The 18677-nt window shown below is 39.2% G+C and overlaps 1 protein-coding gene across 12 annotated transcripts in view; it reads right to left on the bottom strand.

Annotated features, from left to right (window-relative positions):
- The window catches only part of dlgap1b (discs, large (Drosophila) homolog-associated protein 1b), a 132714-nt gene that overhangs the window by 86083 nt on the left and 27954 nt on the right, over window positions 1-18677 (bottom strand). For 8 of the 12 annotated variants that reach the window (XR_015091974.1, XR_015091975.1, XM_086065683.1 and 5 more), the window contains exons 4-6: window positions 5982-6073; window positions 1297-1436; window positions 475-556 (exon numbers count right to left, since the gene is read on the bottom strand). The gene's annotated coding sequence lies outside the window, so the exon portion shown is untranslated. Of the gene's footprint in view, window positions 1-474; window positions 557-1296; window positions 1437-2659; window positions 2781-3161; window positions 3281-5981; window positions 6074-18677 lie in introns of those variants that run through there. The other 4 variants (XM_086065679.1, XM_086065680.1, XM_086065686.1 and 1 more) reach the window with 3 other exon arrangements.

Raw genomic sequence — 18677 nt, 5'->3', positions numbered from 1 at the left:
GAGTGGGACGTCGGCGCATTAGTCACTTCATTATCATGCTAATCCCACCATTTAGTGAAACCCTACGCCCTGGACGCAAGCATGCTAATTTAGTCTGTCTGCAACTTTCTATAAGCGTGTCATTGAACTGTCGCCACATGAATAATAACAGAAGCGTCGCCATTGTTCGTTCCGCTTGAGTTTCATGTCTGACTTGAATGATAAATGAGATGGACTTTGTCTTGGTCACATTGGTTTTCATTAAGCAGGGTAAACACATATTGACAAGACGGCAGATAAAGTTAGCATTTTTTCCCTCTCTGAATCACAGTCGGCAAACGTCTGTGTCTTACGAGAAGCTCCTAGAAACTAATCAAGGAGCAACGAGCTGTGGTGAGTGTTTTTAAAATGTGCCTTACAAGTCATCCAACACACTAAAAAATTATCAGTTCAGAGCCACAACATAGTTATCAGATGAGCTAACAGCTAGCCTACCACTGCATTCTTCTTCTTTAACTTTTCCAGCAGTCTGGATGACCTGTAGCACTATACTGCCTCCAACAGGTCAGTCTCGGTACTATGACATGACAGAAGCAGACAAGAAACTGCCATTGACGGCTATAGATGTAAAAAATGTAAACTATTTCTATTAGTTTAACATTTTTTCCCACTTTTATTAACAAGAGTATGAAAACCTAGATTTTTTTTTATTGTACATTTAGAACAGATATAAAATTTGTGATTAATCATGCGATTAATTATGATTAAAAATGTAATCGCCTGACGCCCCTAATTTTTAATAATCTTTTCTTTCTTTTTTTGTTAAGAATTTTTTTTTTTTGTAATTAATCGCATGACTTCACTAGTTAAATCACAATTAATCACAAATGTTATATCTGTTCTAAATGTACAAAACAAATCTAGGTTTTCATACTCTTGTTAACAAAAGTGGGGAAAAAATGCTAAACTAATAGAAATAGCTCCAATAAATTTTTGACATCTATAGCCGTTAATGCCAGTGAATGAGTTAATTGACAAAAATTGAGAAATTTATTGACAAAGATAAAAGTCATTTTCGCTATAATAAGTTAGTTGTATAAACGTAAAATGTAGTTTCAGTTAATTATCACTTTTTTAATAGCACCCCCATTGTCATTTGGTCTCGTTTACGAAAAAGTTGCTACTACAACCTTGGGAATGACTCAACAGCGAAGCGATCCATTTTTCCTCAAGACACAAATAATCGTCAAACTCATCTCATATCAATCGACATCATTCTTAACAACCCCCTGATGTCAATCCCAAATGGTAACCAACCTTAAGGGGTTTCGGTCCTCAACGGGAGCAATTCAAAAAGGGATCGATTGCGATTACCGACGGCCTTGGCTCTCAAAGACGCCATTCCACGGTCCGATGCTCCATCGCCTCCGTCCTTCACTCACGAGCTGCATCTGAGGCTTGAGTGACAGGAGAGAAGAGGCCTTGAGAATCTGAACAACAAAAATCCAAACACATACGCACAGGTCCCAAAATGAAGCCCAAAGTAGCACAACTAAACAAAAAAAACGTAACCCCTGCGTCCTTCCTCATGCTCATTTGTAATCTACCCGGAAGCAGCCGTCGGTCGCCTGACGTCCGAAGGGGCGCCTGCAACGGCGGACCACAAATACAGCGTGAAAGTCACATCGCCTTGGCAGCCGGGCGGCAAATACAGAGAGAGTACGCAGAGCGTGTTAGTCATGCTCCCTAATTAAGTTCGTGAAGGAAAGCCCCGATGAGGAAAGCGTGCCAGGGAAGCGGCGAGCCTTTTTCCCAACGTACAGTGGAAGCGCCAACACGATGTTGGTCGACTTCCAAGAATGTTCCCATAGGAAATCATGTTAAGTGAATTTTCTTGCCGACTCCCTCATCATATTGTGATTTACTCGCAATGGCTAGCAGGCAAAATCATCCTCTGTAGTTTGCTAAAAAAATATATATTGTCAATTGGCTGCTTTTGTGCTCAGACCAATGCAATAAAAGTATTTGGCGCAATCTGATCAAATTTGTGTTCGGATTAATTGAGAGTGTTTTTGGTTTTAGCACAAGTCAAAAGTGTGACTGAAAGTATGTTTCAGCTTGTCGCCCGATGTAGCTACTAATAAATAGCCCTTGTAGTCTACTTTGATGTTACAATTTGCCTGTACTCCCAAAAACTTGTGTGAAAATGCCAAAAGTTGAGTTGAACTACCTAATACCAAATGTATATAAGGCTAGTGCCCATATTTGTTCGCCCAAGTGTAATATAACATCAGTTTGTGTTATTTAGGCTAGCATGCTAGCTAATGCTATTGATGAGCCTCATATGGAGGTGATTTGTTTGTGTTGAATTAATACTACTGAATACAGTTGCTTATGGGTTCATAACCTGTGAATTTTTTCAAAATTCCAAACTACAGTGTGTATTTAACATTTTAAACCTTGCCATACGCCCTTGTAAATACCTTAAAACAAAAATAAGCCATCCAGAAATAGTAAACAATACAGACTCTTCAGCTATAGCGTTGCTAATTATTTACCAAGGTGCGTCAGCACACTCTAGTGGATTAGAACGGTAATGGCAGTAAATCAGTAGCAGTAAATCACACAATGTGAAATATAACGACATTAGTTCAACAATAAACATGACTCTAATACACACCTCGTTCCCTTCTCAACCAGGTGCTAAACAATCGTTCCCGGAATTCCTTATAAACTTCAGTTTTCTGTTTTTCTGTGGTGCGCCGCACACATCCTCTCTGCTTGCGTGCACTTGGAAAATGGCTACCAATGGCAGTACGTCGGTTACCTACGTCCTTACCTGCCGGTTTATGAGACATTTTCCTGTATCCTTCAAAATAAAAGTATCAACTATATTACAATAGCGCAATAAAACAAAGCAATTCTGCAATATAAAAATGCAAAAAAATAATAATAGCAGGGTCCATTTTGAGAACGTAGAGCGACCAGGAAGCGCTTTGTTGGTAGACACTCATGGAGTTAACACTTTCAATACGGGTTTTGCTTTTTTTTTCCTACAAATTGTTCAACTTTTGCCATGTTGGGCCGTTGGAAGTTTCTACTGTATCACTTTACCCACTTTCTTTTGCTCTTCTTTCAGTTCAAGGTTATTTGTTTTTGAACCAACGCAACGCTAAACGTACCCAAACTCCTGCCGCAATGGCGGGCACATTGTTCCTTTGCAACATACCCGTCACGCCACACGGGACGATGACAGACAGCGGGGCGTGTAATTGACTGTAATTTTATTCATTAAGACAACAGAGCAGCCAACAAATTGGGTCTTGTCCTCTATCGGGCGTACGGGTCAAATGCGGGACAATGAGCGCCGGCGATATATAACGACATCATGAGGACGACGCTCACGGACGCGGCGTACTTCCTTATGACTTGGTCTGCTTTATTTGCAGCCTCATGCGGTGTGACGCGCCCGATTGCGTAACACTTTCAAATAGATGCTGTGCTCGTTATCGAGTTTGGCAGCGTGACACGTTTAAAGGTCCATTTACATCGTAGTGGTAAACAGCCAGACAGCTCACATCACAACTGGGTGCAATAGCGACACCGTGTGGAATGACTGAAACTGCATCACGTTGACCCCATCAGAACGTGACAAAAAAAAAAACGGAACAAAATGGCATCCTTTGTTATTTTAATTTCATGTCAATTCTGGGCCTCTTTAACGACCTTTTTTTTTTTTTTTAAGCATTTGTAATGGCCCCCGAGATACAATAAAAGTGAAGCCCAAATAAAACCTTCATAAATGCCGTGTTTTGTGCGGTGTCCAGCGTCACGGCGTGTAATTAATAAGCTGCTTGATTAAGAGAGGAAAGAGGCCGTAAAGGGAGATGACGCCACGATGCGCTTTATGGCATGTTATAAAAAAATTACGGTACGTCAAAAATCAGCGTGTTCTGAAATATTTGGGCTGAATATGAGCATGAGAATTCATCCTGGTGCTTTTTGTCAGCAGTCACATTCACATACAAGCTTTTACCTTGCAATGCCGTGAGGGACGCTTTCTCATTAAGATAACACTTAACTTAAAAAGTGCGTCATTTTCTGGTACTATATATTTGTGGCAAATCCCCTCAGCCAGAAGCAATTTAGTTTCCCGTTAAGTCGTTTTTTGTTGTTGTAGTAAATTGTAGTAAATTTCCACCCACGGGAACATTTTTCTCGAGCGGCTTTAATACCTTCCTTAATTGTCCGCCACCCTAAAAAGTTAACTCATGGATTTTTTTCATGTTCATGAATCAAGATGGAAGTTGTAGTTTATAAAACAAAAAGTCAACAGCAAATGCCGGTGTTTACACACTTAGGCAAAATTGTTAATAACACTCTGTTAGGTTATGATCGACCTCTCTGCTAATAATATCATTGACTATCATTGCTAAGTGCTAACCCGCTAAAGAGCAGTACTCTATATAGTGGAAATGCCAAAGTAGATTAGACATTACCAGCTACCTTCAAAAACTAACGGCTGATCACTTGATTTTTAAAAGTAACAAAGTTCGATTACAAGTTACGTTACTAGTTACTTTCAGCAGACACTAACCCTGCTAAGCATGAAAATGGCATTTCATTGAAAGCACATTTTTAACAGTAATGTTTAAGAATAAAGTTTTTTATGAAAAAATAAATAAAAATGTCTGCTTGTTTAAAAAAAAAACTAATTTTTCTAGACTTTACTTAACATAAATATTTTTTTTTACATGGAAATAACATAAAGGCAGTATATATTTTCTAACATGACATATCATCAGAGGTTTGGAAAAAGGATGGATGGATATTTGAAATACTGTAAAGGTAAAACCGACTTGGTAAATTACAAATCCCCTCATTTTCCATCTCCCTTATTGCAAGTGTGCACCACATGTTAATCGCCAAAAGGGGGCAGTATCATTTCACCATAAGCCAACGAGGTAAAACGCTGGTGATTGAACACTAAGTGTCACTGTAACCCAAGCAGCTTCAAAGTCCACATTGTGTTGTTCCATTGAAGGGGGAAAAAAAAAAAAGCATAAATATATTCAAATGTGTTTTGCTTCATATTTATATAAATGGCATACCGTGTTGTAGATAATTATTTCATCGTCTGCTCGTTGAGTTTATTTTTATTTCACCTACATTTTAATGGACTCAATGTGATATTACTTGATGTAAAAAAAAAAGAAAAAGAAAAAAAAAGAAGTCATAACCACTGGTCTACTGAATCCTTGTCTGAAGGCACTGCAATTTGAATATAAGGTAAGATTGCAAATTGGACCCACGGTGATGACATCTGCTGAAATCACAGAATATGTAAATTGATTGAAAAAGTGCCTTATGAGGGGCTGTGAATGAACCATTGAATGCGTCCGCACTGGTTTGTTTCCGCCGGGATGACTGAAGCAATTGAAGGCAGAATTGCTTAGAGCTCCTTCGCAACTGTTTGCCGTATTCAGCTGGAGGTTCATTGACATAAATGCAGCAAGCCGCACGAAGACCGTTTTCTTCCCTGCATCGGGTCAATCGTTATTCTGCTCTTTCCAGACAGACAGACATTATATTCAGGAGGAGGAGGAGGGGGGAGGGGCTATGTCTGAAACCCTGATCATAAATTCATATTGGCAATCGACGTGGCTGCTGCAGAGAAGTCATTATCACTGTTTTCATAATGCGCTGCGAAAAAAGGATTAGTTTTCCAGGCTCGTTACGCAAAAGAGACAGTGAGGGCAAACGGGAGTGGAAAACCATTCATTACAAACCTAATCAGAATCATTTAGTGTTGCTATTTGATGTGAGCAGATTATGGAATTAGTCGATATGCTGCCAAAGCACACGAGGCGACTTGTGGAATACTGATCGGACTCCATTTCAGTACAATCTTCAGGGCCTTAACACATTTTCCCCACATGGGGGATTTTGTTACATTTCAATGAAATCAAGGTCGAACTTTTTGGATGATAACAATAACATACCTATAGTGAGGCATGGCGGCGGCGGCGGCGTCATGCGTTGGCGCGGATTTTCCTCACCTGCACCTGCCGTCTGACAAAACCTTCTGTGTCTTCTAGAAAGAGAATCAAACATCAAGAAAAGCCTATTAGAGCATGTGAAATATATTTTTAGAGCATGTGAAATATATTTGGGGTTGGTGACAGGTGTGTGCGTGTGCGTGTTTGTGTTTGTGTTTATCTACTACTTAGGTCATTTTGAGCTAACTTTCTGGAATGTTTTGTATAAAATCCCCCCCCCCCCCCTCAAAAAAATTGATGGATCAAAAAGTTGGGTCAAATTAACCCAAATAGTGAATTGGTCAATTTTTGGACAAAAAAAAAAAAGTTGCAAAAACTAAATTTGAACAATTCACTGCTTGGGCTAATTTGATACCCCAACTGCCCCCCAAAATGGGTCAAAAAGGTTGGGTCCAATTAACCCAAATAGTGAATTGGTCCATTTTTTTTTTACACAAAAAACAAAAAACAAAAGAAACCAAAAAAAAACAGACGCATTTTTTTTAATTTAAAGGTACAATTCATTGCTTGGGCTAATTTGATACCCCAACTGCCCCCCAAAATGGGTAAATAAATTAGGTCAAATTAACCCAAATAGTGAATTGGTCCATTTTGTTTTACACACACTCTTAAAACAGTTGGGTAAAAAAATAACCCAACTATGGTTCAAAAATGGACCGATCCTCTACTTGGGTCAATTTGCCCCAACTTTTTTATGAGTTGTTTTACACTACCAACTTTGAGTCAAAAATTGGTCTTTTAGTGTAAAACAACTCATAAAAAAGTTGGGTCAAATTGACCTATAGAGTGGATCGGTCCATTTTTGATCCATAATTGGGTTACTTTTGACCCAACTGTTTTTAGAGTGCACATTGGGTTATTTTTCCACTCAACGGTTTCTCAAGTGTAGAATCTGATTGGTTAATTCTGAGCACAGCCACAGCCCTGTTATAAGAGGGTGTGGACACTTTTGCAATTATTTATGTTTAATTCAGTTGAATTGAAAACTACCTTTATATCAGAAACTCTGGCATTTGGGGTGTGTAGACATTTAATATCCACAGTGGATATAGTAAACGGGAGGGGAAAAGGCTTTTTACTTTATTTTTGGTAAATGAACCTAATTTGGGGACCACCTCCAAAAAACCTTCACAAAATGGGAAAATATTTTTAAATGTCAAGAGTGTGGCTTTGGGGAAATGAAAGTTTGTTGCCTTTAATTTGAAGTGGGAGGCTAATATTAGCTACGGAGTCTTTTCACCCAATAACAAGAGGGTGGGGTGGGGGAGGCCAATATTCGTACGCTGAAGCAATAAGGCGTGCTGGAGCATGGAGGCATATTCCCCATGTAGCGTTTACTGGTCACAATCAGATTGTGAGTCCAATGAAATTGCCTTCACAAGTGATTCTCATTCCTGCCCTGGCAAAACAAATGACTCCACCATTTTATATATAGTAGGAAAAAAACGTGTGCTATTTAAGGACATCACCGATGGTGTGTTTTAACAAGGGTGGCAAAGTCCATTAAAACACCTCATTGATGTGACTCCTATATTGCGCCCTGATAAATTCCCATCCTTTTTTTTTTTTTTCCTCCCAAGGTGTTGGGACCGATCCCTCCCCTGAGAAGGTGAGGGGAAAAAAGGCAGACGTGGAGGAGTCGGACTGTCTGGCGCCTTGTAATCATTTTTTCCCTCCCTATAGACTTGCTTCCCACTAAAAGAGGAATAACCCAGATATGCAAATGTGCAAAGCCTCAATTAATTTAATTCATATAATTATGCAGAGAAAAGATTGGGTTGGAAAAGTCATCTTACCTTGTGTCAACTTGTCCTCCCACTTTCAGGGCCTGAATTCGCTGCCAAGTATCATTTATCTTAAGAGTCTCTTATATACATACACACTAAAAAAAACGTTGGGTCAAAAATAACCCAGTATGGGTCAAAAGGGGACCGACCCTGTTCATTTACCCAAACAGTTGGGTCAAATGACACAAAGCAATGCATTTTTTTAAATGAAGATTAAATGAACACTCTAAAAACAGTTGGGTAAAAAAAAAAAAAAAAAAAATTGGCTCAAAAATGGACCAATCCACTTCTTGGGTCAATTTGAAATTGGGTCATTTTGTATAAAACAACCCCCCAAAAACGGGTGATTTTGTAAAAAAAACAACCCAGAAAATTGGGTCAAACTGACCCAAATAGTGGATTGGTCAATTTTTTACAAATTGGGTTATTTTCTACCCAAGTGTTCTTAGAGTGAATAACCCAGAAAGTTGAGTTTTTGACCCATTATTGAGTTTTTTTTGACCCAACGTTTTTTATAGTGCACACTAAAAAGCAATTATAACCCAAATTTGGTCAAAGAAGGACTGACCCATTTTTATGGGTTACTTATTTAATCCAAAAAGTTGGATCAAAACAATTCAAGTTTTGGGGTTATTTTTGCACAAAACCCCGTTTGGGGGTTGTTTTGTCAGTTATTCTTTCTTTGAGTTTTCAATAACCCAAAATGTTGGGTCAGTCCCTTTTTGACCCAATTTGGGTTATTTTGGACCCAACTACTTTTTAGAGTGTATCACATTGGGTTGAGGATTTGATATAGCACATTAGGTTAGATTTCGATCTGAAAAGTTGTAAAAACTACCAATAGCGATAAGTGAAAGCAACCAAGAAATGGGTTACCAGGTTAGCAGTTCAGGTGTGGTTAAAAAACAATGTTTTCTACGAATGCTAAATTAAATTGATTTAGTACACAAAACTGCGAGCAGCTCTAGTTCGGCCATTTCTTTGCGTGTGCTATTTATTCATAAGGCTCTTGTCATTTGTACATGACAATTGATAAATCTGAAAAGTACGCGTGAACACTGTCGTCCAGCAATGATGGAATTTTCTAAAGTGGGACAAAATTGGTTCTGTGACTGTGGTTGACTTCAAAGTTGTCCCATGAGGTACCTTTCACACAAATGACGATGTCGCATGATTAACTCCAATTGCAACACGAGCCACTCTAATTACTATATGGTTCATTCCAATTATGGTTTGATTCACTTTTATTAGGAAACCGATCATTCCCACTGCGATTCACCGGAGAGGGTGGAGGAGGAGGGAGGACTTGGTCACATGACTTGACTTAGACTCATTCATTGCTATACAATTCATCTGAATTATTAGGTAAAACGATTGACTCCAATTATGTTAAGATTCAATTCGCTCCAATTACCTGGTGTAAGGTGCAATTACGATACGGGTCACTGTAAATACGATACGCTTCGCTATCATTACAATGCGATAAGATTCACTCCAATTACGACGTAATATGATTTAATCCAATCAGGAAAATAGTCACTCAAATTACCAAACTGCTCATTCCAATTTGGATTGGATACGATTCACTCGATTACGTTAAGATTCACTCTGATAGTGTGTCAATCAAATGATGATGTAAATAAATTTCAAATCTTTAAAAAAATAATACTTTTTTTGTACATGTTTTAACATCCCAAATTGCATCGTCTGTCCATCTCTTTTGTGCATTGTGGTTGCTTTTAAAGTGATTAAGAAATAAAGTTGAATTGGACTGGGCTGGATACGAATAAATCGTAAATACACAGGTGTAATATTATTTTGGGGTTTCAGAGCTCAACAGGCGCACGAATGCAACATGTGAGTTTGCGCTGGAAAGCAAACAAAATGAAAAACAAGCGAGGCAAGATGATGCAAATGAGCTTGCCACCACAATTAGGATACATGTAAATGTGGCGAATTAATTAATCCAAGCGCGCTAATTATCTGCTAATCCCCAACTCCTGTTCCACCGTATTTAAAACAAAACTCTCTTGGTCCACATATGGGCACAGCACAAACCACACACAAAAAAAAAGAAGAGAAGTGAAATGTCTCAAGATTAATTACGACTTTGAACTGAAGACGACTCTAATTAGCGGCGTCACTCAAAGCAGCACAAACGCAGACAGGCCTTCTTCAAGGAAACACAAAAACCAACAAGGAGCAAGTTATCAAAAAAGATGACTTGCACTCTTAATTACTGAATAATTAAGTGGTATGTTTTTTTTTTCTGCGGCGGCCCGTAAATTATTTATGACTTTGCGCAGCATTTGGAAGCAGCCAGCGCAACTCTGTCATCGTTTTAAGACGGCCATAAATCCCTTTACTCGTGCTGAGATGAGCAAAAAGGAAAAGTCCACCTTTTTTTTATGGGTCAGATTACGACCCCAATGCACTTTTAGGAATCATAACCGCGAGAAACTCAGCTTCAGGACGGCGGCATACAGCCATTTTGTTATTGCGGGTTGGCGGGAAATGTTCCATTGTGACGCGAGCAATGAAAAAAAACCCACAAAACTAAAGTTGCTTTGCCTGAGAAAAGTCTGTTTAGCTTGCAAAACGGGCATAGATGGGCTAAAACAAACTGATTAAGAAGAATTCCTGGGGCTCCTTGACATAAAAGTGAACATTTTAAAAATGGACCAATCCACTTTAAGGGTCAATTTAACCCAACTTTCTGGGTTGTTTTACACTAAAAAAATTCTTGACTCAAATTTGGGTCAAATTGACCCAAGTAGAGGATCGGTCAATTTTTGACCCATAATTGGGCGGTTTTTGACCCAACTGGTGCAGCCCAAGAGGGCGGTGCTTCCTGGTGTAAAAATTATTTTTGATTAACTTTGATTTTTTTAGCTTGTAGATTTAGATTGTAGATTTTTTAGCTTGTAGGGATGAGCCACATGTGGGATGCACCCACACTGTGTGGTCCTTGTTTAACAATTTTTTTTAAATGGAAGAAAAAAGAAAGAAGAAAGAAGAAAAAATATTTTTTATTTTTTATTTTGGGGGGGGGAATTAGGAATATATTTCCTCTCCTACAATGGACCATCACAATTTTTTTTTCTATTTTTTTGTTTTTAAATTTAAAATAAAAAATAGAGAAGCCAAGCCCTGTTTTTCATATGAAATTCATATTAGAAGTTTATCTGCAATTAAAAAAAATAATAATAATTCAACTTAATTTGGGTCATCATGTATAAAAAAAAAAAAAAAAAAAAGAAAGTGAGTCCTATTTAACCATAAAGTAGATCGGTCCATTTTTCATCCATAATTGAGTACCTTTTGACCCAATTGATTGAGAGGGTATAGATAAGGACACACGTATACTTATACATCGGCACATTACGAAACACGGATTAAACAATCACTTGTGGACATTTTGAGTGGACATTGCCCTTTTAATAAGATGGAGGCTAAAAGTAAACTCCCGACAAACAGCGCTTTGCACTTCCAAGTGCATTTTTGCGGCGCTCGAAATCAATAAAGCTCCCCTCCCCGGTGTATAGATGCACTTCAAGTTGTGTACTGCTGCAGCTGAGGTGTGCGTTACAAGGTAGACGGCGTATTGGCTTTTGCCGCTAACATCACTTAAGGTGAGCAGACGTCTCGGCCGGCTTCCAGCTCTCTCCCTTTCTGTGGTCATTCATCAAGCGTCCAAGTGGATTTTTCTGCGCGTCCTCACTCGACCTTTAATTGGCTGCTACTTCCTCAACCGCAACATGTGTCGTGTTGTATCCGTGGGGAAGTACGAATCATCTGGAGACATATTTCCCCCCCCTTGGGTTATTTTCTCTTTCTTGTTGCCACCTGCTGGGTTTTTTGGAACCTGTGTTATACGAGGTAACGTTGGCTCGAGAGCAGTCCCAGGGAAGACAACAGCATTAACATTTTCTCAGCGCGACTGTGGAATTAAGCAGCTTGTGACACGTGTGCGCTGCATCCTCAATGTAGCTCCAGCAAATAGCGGCCTGGAATGTCCTGAGAAACGCATTTTTGGAATATGAAAAATGTTGATGATTGCCAGTGTTAATAATTTAGGATATGATTCTCACAGCGTGGCATGGACTCACTGCCTGGTGCAGTTAAGTTGCATTTAACATTTTAGCACAATAGATTTTTTTTTAACCTGTTTAATTCACATCAAGAGTAATACAGTACAATACAGTGTTCCGGATTATGGAAACGTGTTGCATTCACTTAAAAATAAAAAAGAATCTCCGGTTTTTCCGAGTAATTTTTAGTTTCTGTTTTTTAGAGTTTTTTCCCCCATTTTATGAAATATTTTTGCTCTGGGGGTTTTTTCTGTCACAAAAAAAATTATATATTCAAAAATATTTACTAAACATAAAAAAAATAAAAAATGTTCCAAAAATAGGGAAAACTGAGGAAATATTTTTCTCAAAACCAGGAAAATATATATTTTTTTAAAACGAAAAAAAGGATTATCAAATATAGATCAGTTTCCATTTTCTGGAATTTTTTGTCAAGGAAATATTCAGAAAAACAGGACAAAAATATTCTCAAAAACAGGAAAAAAAAACATTACAAAAAAAGGGAAAAATATACTAAAAAAACAAAGCTTCCCAACAAATTCACCGCAAAAAAAGAAAAACAAAAATTGAGAAAAATACAATATTTTAAAGTACACTATAAGGATTCTCAATATGATGGAGGTTAGGAGCTCCACTAGCAACAAAAGCTTCAATCAGTTCTTCTTCTTTTTTTTTGTCTGTGCCTTGAAAATAACTAATAAGAAAGAAAAAAAAAATTGACAAAAGGCTTTTTGTGTTTTTTCTTTTTTTTCTTCAATAGGATGCAACTTCTGAGTTTGGTTGTTGAAAGGGCTGCATGATTGCAGCTTTAAGGCTCACTATGAAAGGGGGGGGGCGAGGGGGATACCTATCCGACGGTACAAACTTTTTCAAAAAGCGCCACGACGAGGTCACACGAGCCCATTCTTGAATTCGATGTGCCACAACTCTGTAAATAATCCCGGCGAGAGGACAAAGTGAGGCCCGAAAATAGAAAGGCGCACCCCCCCATTGTGCCGCGTCGGGCAGCAATTTCAAGTCATGATGATTCATCGCCGACCGAAGGCTGCGGGTCTCTGATTGTGGCAAATTACACATTGAGGAGCTTCCGATGATCTGTGGCGCGCCATTCTGGTGCGGGTGGGGGGGGCGGCGGGCAAACCGCTGGGTGAAATAAATACGGGGGGTATACCTCCAAGTTTGACCACTACATTTTTAACTGGGAGTGAGTGATATGTGACGCTGCCTGTTTTGCTATCGATCGGGTATAGCAAGTCAACGGAGTCGTATTAAAAAGAAAGTTAGGACTTTTTTTTTTTGAATTGACTGCACTGGCTCTGTTATCGGTTAAATATACGTCACATAACTTCAACTAAATACGTTTTCTGCTTTGGTGCACCTTCTTGAAAAAAATGACCAACTCACCTGACTTCACCTCCATTGCATACATGCATGAGAGAAAGTTCAGCTAAAATATATCCATCAATATCAACACTGGTATCGATATGATTGATTTTTTTTTTTTATTATTATTATTAGCGCACCACTTCTACGCACCGTGAGTGTAAATTTACCTTAAGTGTAGATAACCTTCGCCTAAGATTTGAAATCAGGTTATTATGCTGGCCACGCCGTATTAAAGAAAGATGGCGCTTGTGTGGGTTATTACCCGGGAGCGCTTGATGGAGCGACTCCTTCAGCCAAACTTTCTCGCCGTTTGTCCTTGAGCGCTTCATTAATTCGCACACTTTTCGGGACGGAACCTCCAGGCTATTCACCTCCGAGATGAGGCGAGGGATCACTGGAGGCGCGCCGTTTGAAATTACCGCAATTCCCACTTAAAGAAACGCTCCCACCAGTTCATTAAGGTTTTCTATTAAAATTCATCAAAAATACAATTAATTGCCATTGAAGAATAATTAAATTATAATGATAGAATTAGATTTTTTTTTTCTTTCTGTTTAACGTGCTAACTAGTTATTTCAATTATTCCAATTCTTGATTGTCATTATTATTTAATGGATTTAGTCTGGCTGACGTGTCAGAACTAGATTATCATATTAAACCCGTTGGGATGTTGAGGGGGCGCGTGCCTTTCGACGAGTCTCTCGTATTTTATTTTAGGTGGTGCGCAGGTAAAGGGGTTATGCCAAATACATCAAGGGCGTTCCCTAAAATGGGGTACGCAAGATTTAAAAATGAGGTAAAGAATGAATTAAAATTCATTACTTTAACACAAAACAAAAATGAACCATTAGCATACTAGCATATTAGCATTTTAGACATAAATGATCAATCGTGAAAATTATTAAAAAGTATATTTTCAGACTTATATGGGACATTTGACAAAACTATAATTGTGGCTTGAGATAAGAGTGACTCAAATTCAGTCAGCTAGCTTGATGCTACCGCTAAACAGCATCTATGTTTGTGGCACAAAACGACAGACATATATTATTTATCCTCTCTGAAGAGCGACTACAATTACTGCCGTACTGATGATTTTAGAGGAGTGGCGACATCTTAATGAACAGTTATTTAATTATGTCATTACTGCTTGTTTTTTGTACAATATTATGGGGTACTATTTGTGAATCGTAGAATTATTTTTTTTTTTTTTTAAATGAAAGACGAATATGGCAAAATGAGGACAATATTTGACACGTTGGTCCACTGCAAACGTCATTTTGTATATTTGATCGCTCTTGGTCCAATTTTATTGATTTAAAAATCCTTTTTCAAGTTCAATGCAGGCCACATCAATCAAAATTTGATGTCATAGCACCACGCACCCCATTTCTACCATCAATCCTTGTTATATAGAAATATATTTTATTTAAATATACTTTTTTCAACGGCGGTGCCTTTGGGGAATATCAATCACGGTGGTGTTGGTTTATTCATTGGAGCCTTCATCTCTTCTCGTTCAAACAACTCAAAACTGGTCTGGTCGTCGCCGTGACGACGGCGCTCACCTGAGGTTACTGTCACAGCGAGTCAACGCATACATAGATTTGCTTCCTCGCGTTTTACGAACGCGCCTTCGAGGATTAAACGTTTATTCCGCTTGCCTGCTGGTTCTCACGCCGGAAATGTGCTGAGCTCGGCGCGTTTCCCGGCTGAACCCGCGACGCCTCGTTAAGGGCGGCAATTAGACGACGGGGGATGTGTGACAACACACAGCATCGGGTTGATGCGTGCGTGTGTGTAACTTTGTAGACGAACTCTACAGAACTGGGTGAAATTCACCTCAACCTTAAAACTGCTGGGTCAAAAATTGGACCAACCCACTAACTTGGGTCAATTTGACCCAACGTTGGGTAAGTTGGATCAAATTGACACAAGTTAGCTGATATCTGATTTATTATTTTTTTTTACCCAAATTGGGTTGTTTTGGACCTGGTCAAAAATAATGAGGGAAAAAAAGGGACCCAACCTTTTGGGCTAGTCATTGAACCCCAGAAATTGTGTCAAAAATGAATAACCTTTTTACATAATTACACATTTTATTTTAGAGTTGTTTTGTTAAAAAAAATGGTTGATTCATTAGACCCAACTTTTTGGGTGCAACTCTAAAAGTATTTTTGACCCAACTCATTTTAGTGATGTGCACTCTATAAAAGAGTTGGGTCAAAACAGGATGACCATCCTTTTGGGTTATTCATTTAACCCATTGAACAAGGGGATAAATCAAGGAAAAGTCAAAACATCGTTTTTTGTTTTCTACCCGAGTCTTTTAAAAGATGAAGTCACTAAATCACGAAGCTGCGTCTGTCCGAGCACAAAACCGCACGACTATGAATGAACCATGGAAAAAGAAAAGAAGACACTTGCTGTTGCTCCAATTGAAGACAAACGGCGTTTGGATTCCCATTTTTCTTTCTCCGGCCATTGGACCCAGGACCCACGGGGGCCAAGTTGTCGGACTGTTGCGGTAAATCGTAGGTAGGAGTATGTGATTCCTGGGCTATTTACGATCCAGACGTCGAGAGAGAGCGGGACAAGGTCGCGGTTATAAATTACCGCCATGAAATCGATGAAATGACCACGACGCCTCGGGCCGGACGGCGGCGGGGGCGCGGCGCTCGTATTTCACTTTTTTCTTAAGTAACGCGCCAGGCGAGTCCAAACTCATTCAGGTTTTGATGTTGAGAGAGAGGCGCTTCACGCCAAAAAGACGACACGCCATTGTTTCTGTTTTTTTGTTGTTTCCTCAGACGCTGAATAAATGATTAGCAATCTCAATACCTGACAGTCAAATGGGTTGCGTAACTCTTGCATAGTTATAGCAAGTCACATAATATCTTGCTCATGTAGTCCAACCGAACTTGTTTACATTTGTGAGAAAACAAACTTCATTTTCAGCAGCATAGTGCGGTAGTGGTTTGCTTGTCTCGCAGTTGTGAGGTCTTGGGTTCAAATCTCTCCGACATTGCAAAAACATGCACTGAAGACTGAATGATTATTTGTATGTTCCCTGGCGAGCAGACCAAGGAGCATACCATGCTTCTCATCAGCTGGACCGGGGTCAGAATAAACCCTATAGAAAATGGATAGAAACAAATATGACCACAACAATAGAGGACTTCAAAAGGAGCCCTGTGGTACACCCTTTGTCAAAGCAGTGCAGTTCTATACCATCAAGCTGTAACTTAACCAGGCTGACTCGTTTTTTTTTTTTTTTGCCTTTTAGATGAGTCATCAAATCCCAAAAGATCTCTCGTACAAGTTTGCCTTTAACGACCCCTAAAATGGCAGACTTCCTGATCAATTTCAGACGTGGTCCTTGACAAAAAATATATATATATATTCATCCTAATTGGGTAGACTAGTAAACAAAACGTGCTGATGGGTGAATCTCGTGTTGGGGGTGAGATCTTCAAACCGAAGGAAAATGCTCATCCGACTTTCTCTGTGGATTTTCTCCTATGGCAGGTAAATCTGGAAAAATGTCCCCCCAAGATAAATGGGGACCCCACTGGAGATAGATAGATAGAGCGCTATTGAAGATAGCTAGCGAGCTAGCCAGCTAGCTGGATGGATGGATGGATGGATAGATAGATAGATGGATAGATGGATGGATGGATGATGGATGGATAATTGAAAATAGCTAGCGAGCTAGCGACGATAGCTAGCGAGCTAGCGATGATAGCCAGCTAGCCGGATGGATAAATGATGGATGGATGGATAAATGGATGGATAGATAGTAGTGAAAAAAAAAGAAATTGCTATAAACCCCAGACAATAGCCAAGTAGCCTTTGTCCACATAATTTTTTTTTTTATCATGTAGCGAGGCCGCAGTAGGTGAATGACGATATGGCGGCGTAACACCGTAACCCAAAATTGCTTGTAATATATCACAATACACATTTATTTGATAGTTGCCTCGTATTTTTTCAAAGCCCTTCGAAAGACTGCCAGCGTCAAATTGATCAATGCAACACATCTGCATATAAAATGCTGCGTTGAAAATGAAACAATTTCATTGTTTTATGACCCTGGTGAAATTATAGTGAAAGATTTACTTGAAGGATTTGTTTCTGCCGCTTGCATCATGTTGAATGAAAACGCACACATTGTGGGCACCGCCAGCGGGGAAAGGAGAGGGAGAAAGCGCGTATATACCGGTGGGACCGATGGGAAGAGAGCGGCGACCGCTTCTCGAGTCCTTCCCAGGGGCGCGACTCTTTTGGACAGGTGGTTGAAACAAATCTCTCGGGTTAGAGGGGGAAGCCTTTATTAGCATACGCGGCCATTAGAGAAACCAAGATTGCTTAAGTGAAGGAGCGTTTGCGCGGAAGGGGGTTTAACCTTACGCTTGGTGTTCGCTTCCATGTTAATGAGGCAGCATTAAGTCGCTTTATTTACCAACTTTTCTAACCACTGTATTTAGCATGTTTTCAGCAAAATATTGCAAATTATTTTGTGGATCCACGGGACCCAGTTTGAGAACCATTGCAAAAAAAGTGGTGGCAACAAAAAAGCAACAAGCAACTCTTGGCAATTTACTTGCTATATTTTGCAACTTTTTTTCACTGTGCCAGCCAATGTTTTCAAATACACTCTAAAAACAGTTGGGTCAAAAATAACCCAACTATGGGTCAAAAATGGACCGATCCTCTACTTGGGTCTTGACTTTGAGTCAAGAAATGGGTCTTTTATTGTAAAACAACTCATAAATATTGGACGGATCTTTTACTCGGGTCAAAAATTGGGTCCTTTTGTATAAAGCAACCCAGAAAGATGGGTCAAATTGACCCATAAAGTGGATCGGTCCATGTTTGATCCATAATTGGGTTACTTTTGACCCAACTGTTTATAGAGTGTAAGATATGCAAATTACACTCTTTTGGGTAAAAAAATAACCTAAAACGGGATTGACTCACTACTTGGGTCAATTTTCACCCAGATTTCTGGGTTTGCATTGTAAGTTGGGTCAAAGTAACCACAAAGTACAATGTAATACAATTTGTGGATCAGTCCATCTTTGACGCAGATTGTTTTTTTTTGTTTTTTTTACATAGTTGTTTGTAGAGTGTATTTTGTGGACTCTCACATCCCAGTTTGAGAAGCCTTGCGATAGTGTTGCCATTACGAATCTAAAAAAAAAAATTAAATAACTTTCTGGAGTTACTAGAGATTTTATTGATATCAAAAGTAACCCAAATTGGTGTTTGAGTTCACTTTGTTTAATCGTTCTTTCCTTTGATCCTTCCTCTGGTCTCCAACTTCACGACTCTGGCGGGACTCTGAAGTCTCCGGTTAAGGTGAAGGGTGTGGG

Source organism: Leptonotus elevatus, chromosome 21 (assembly GCF_054856555.1).
Source record: "Leptonotus elevatus isolate MCC_2025b chromosome 21, RoL_Lele_1.0, whole genome shotgun sequence".
Lineage (NCBI taxonomy): Eukaryota > Metazoa > Chordata > Actinopteri > Syngnathiformes > Syngnathidae > Leptonotus > Leptonotus elevatus.
This window is presented reverse-complemented; position numbering and strand designations above follow the sequence as displayed.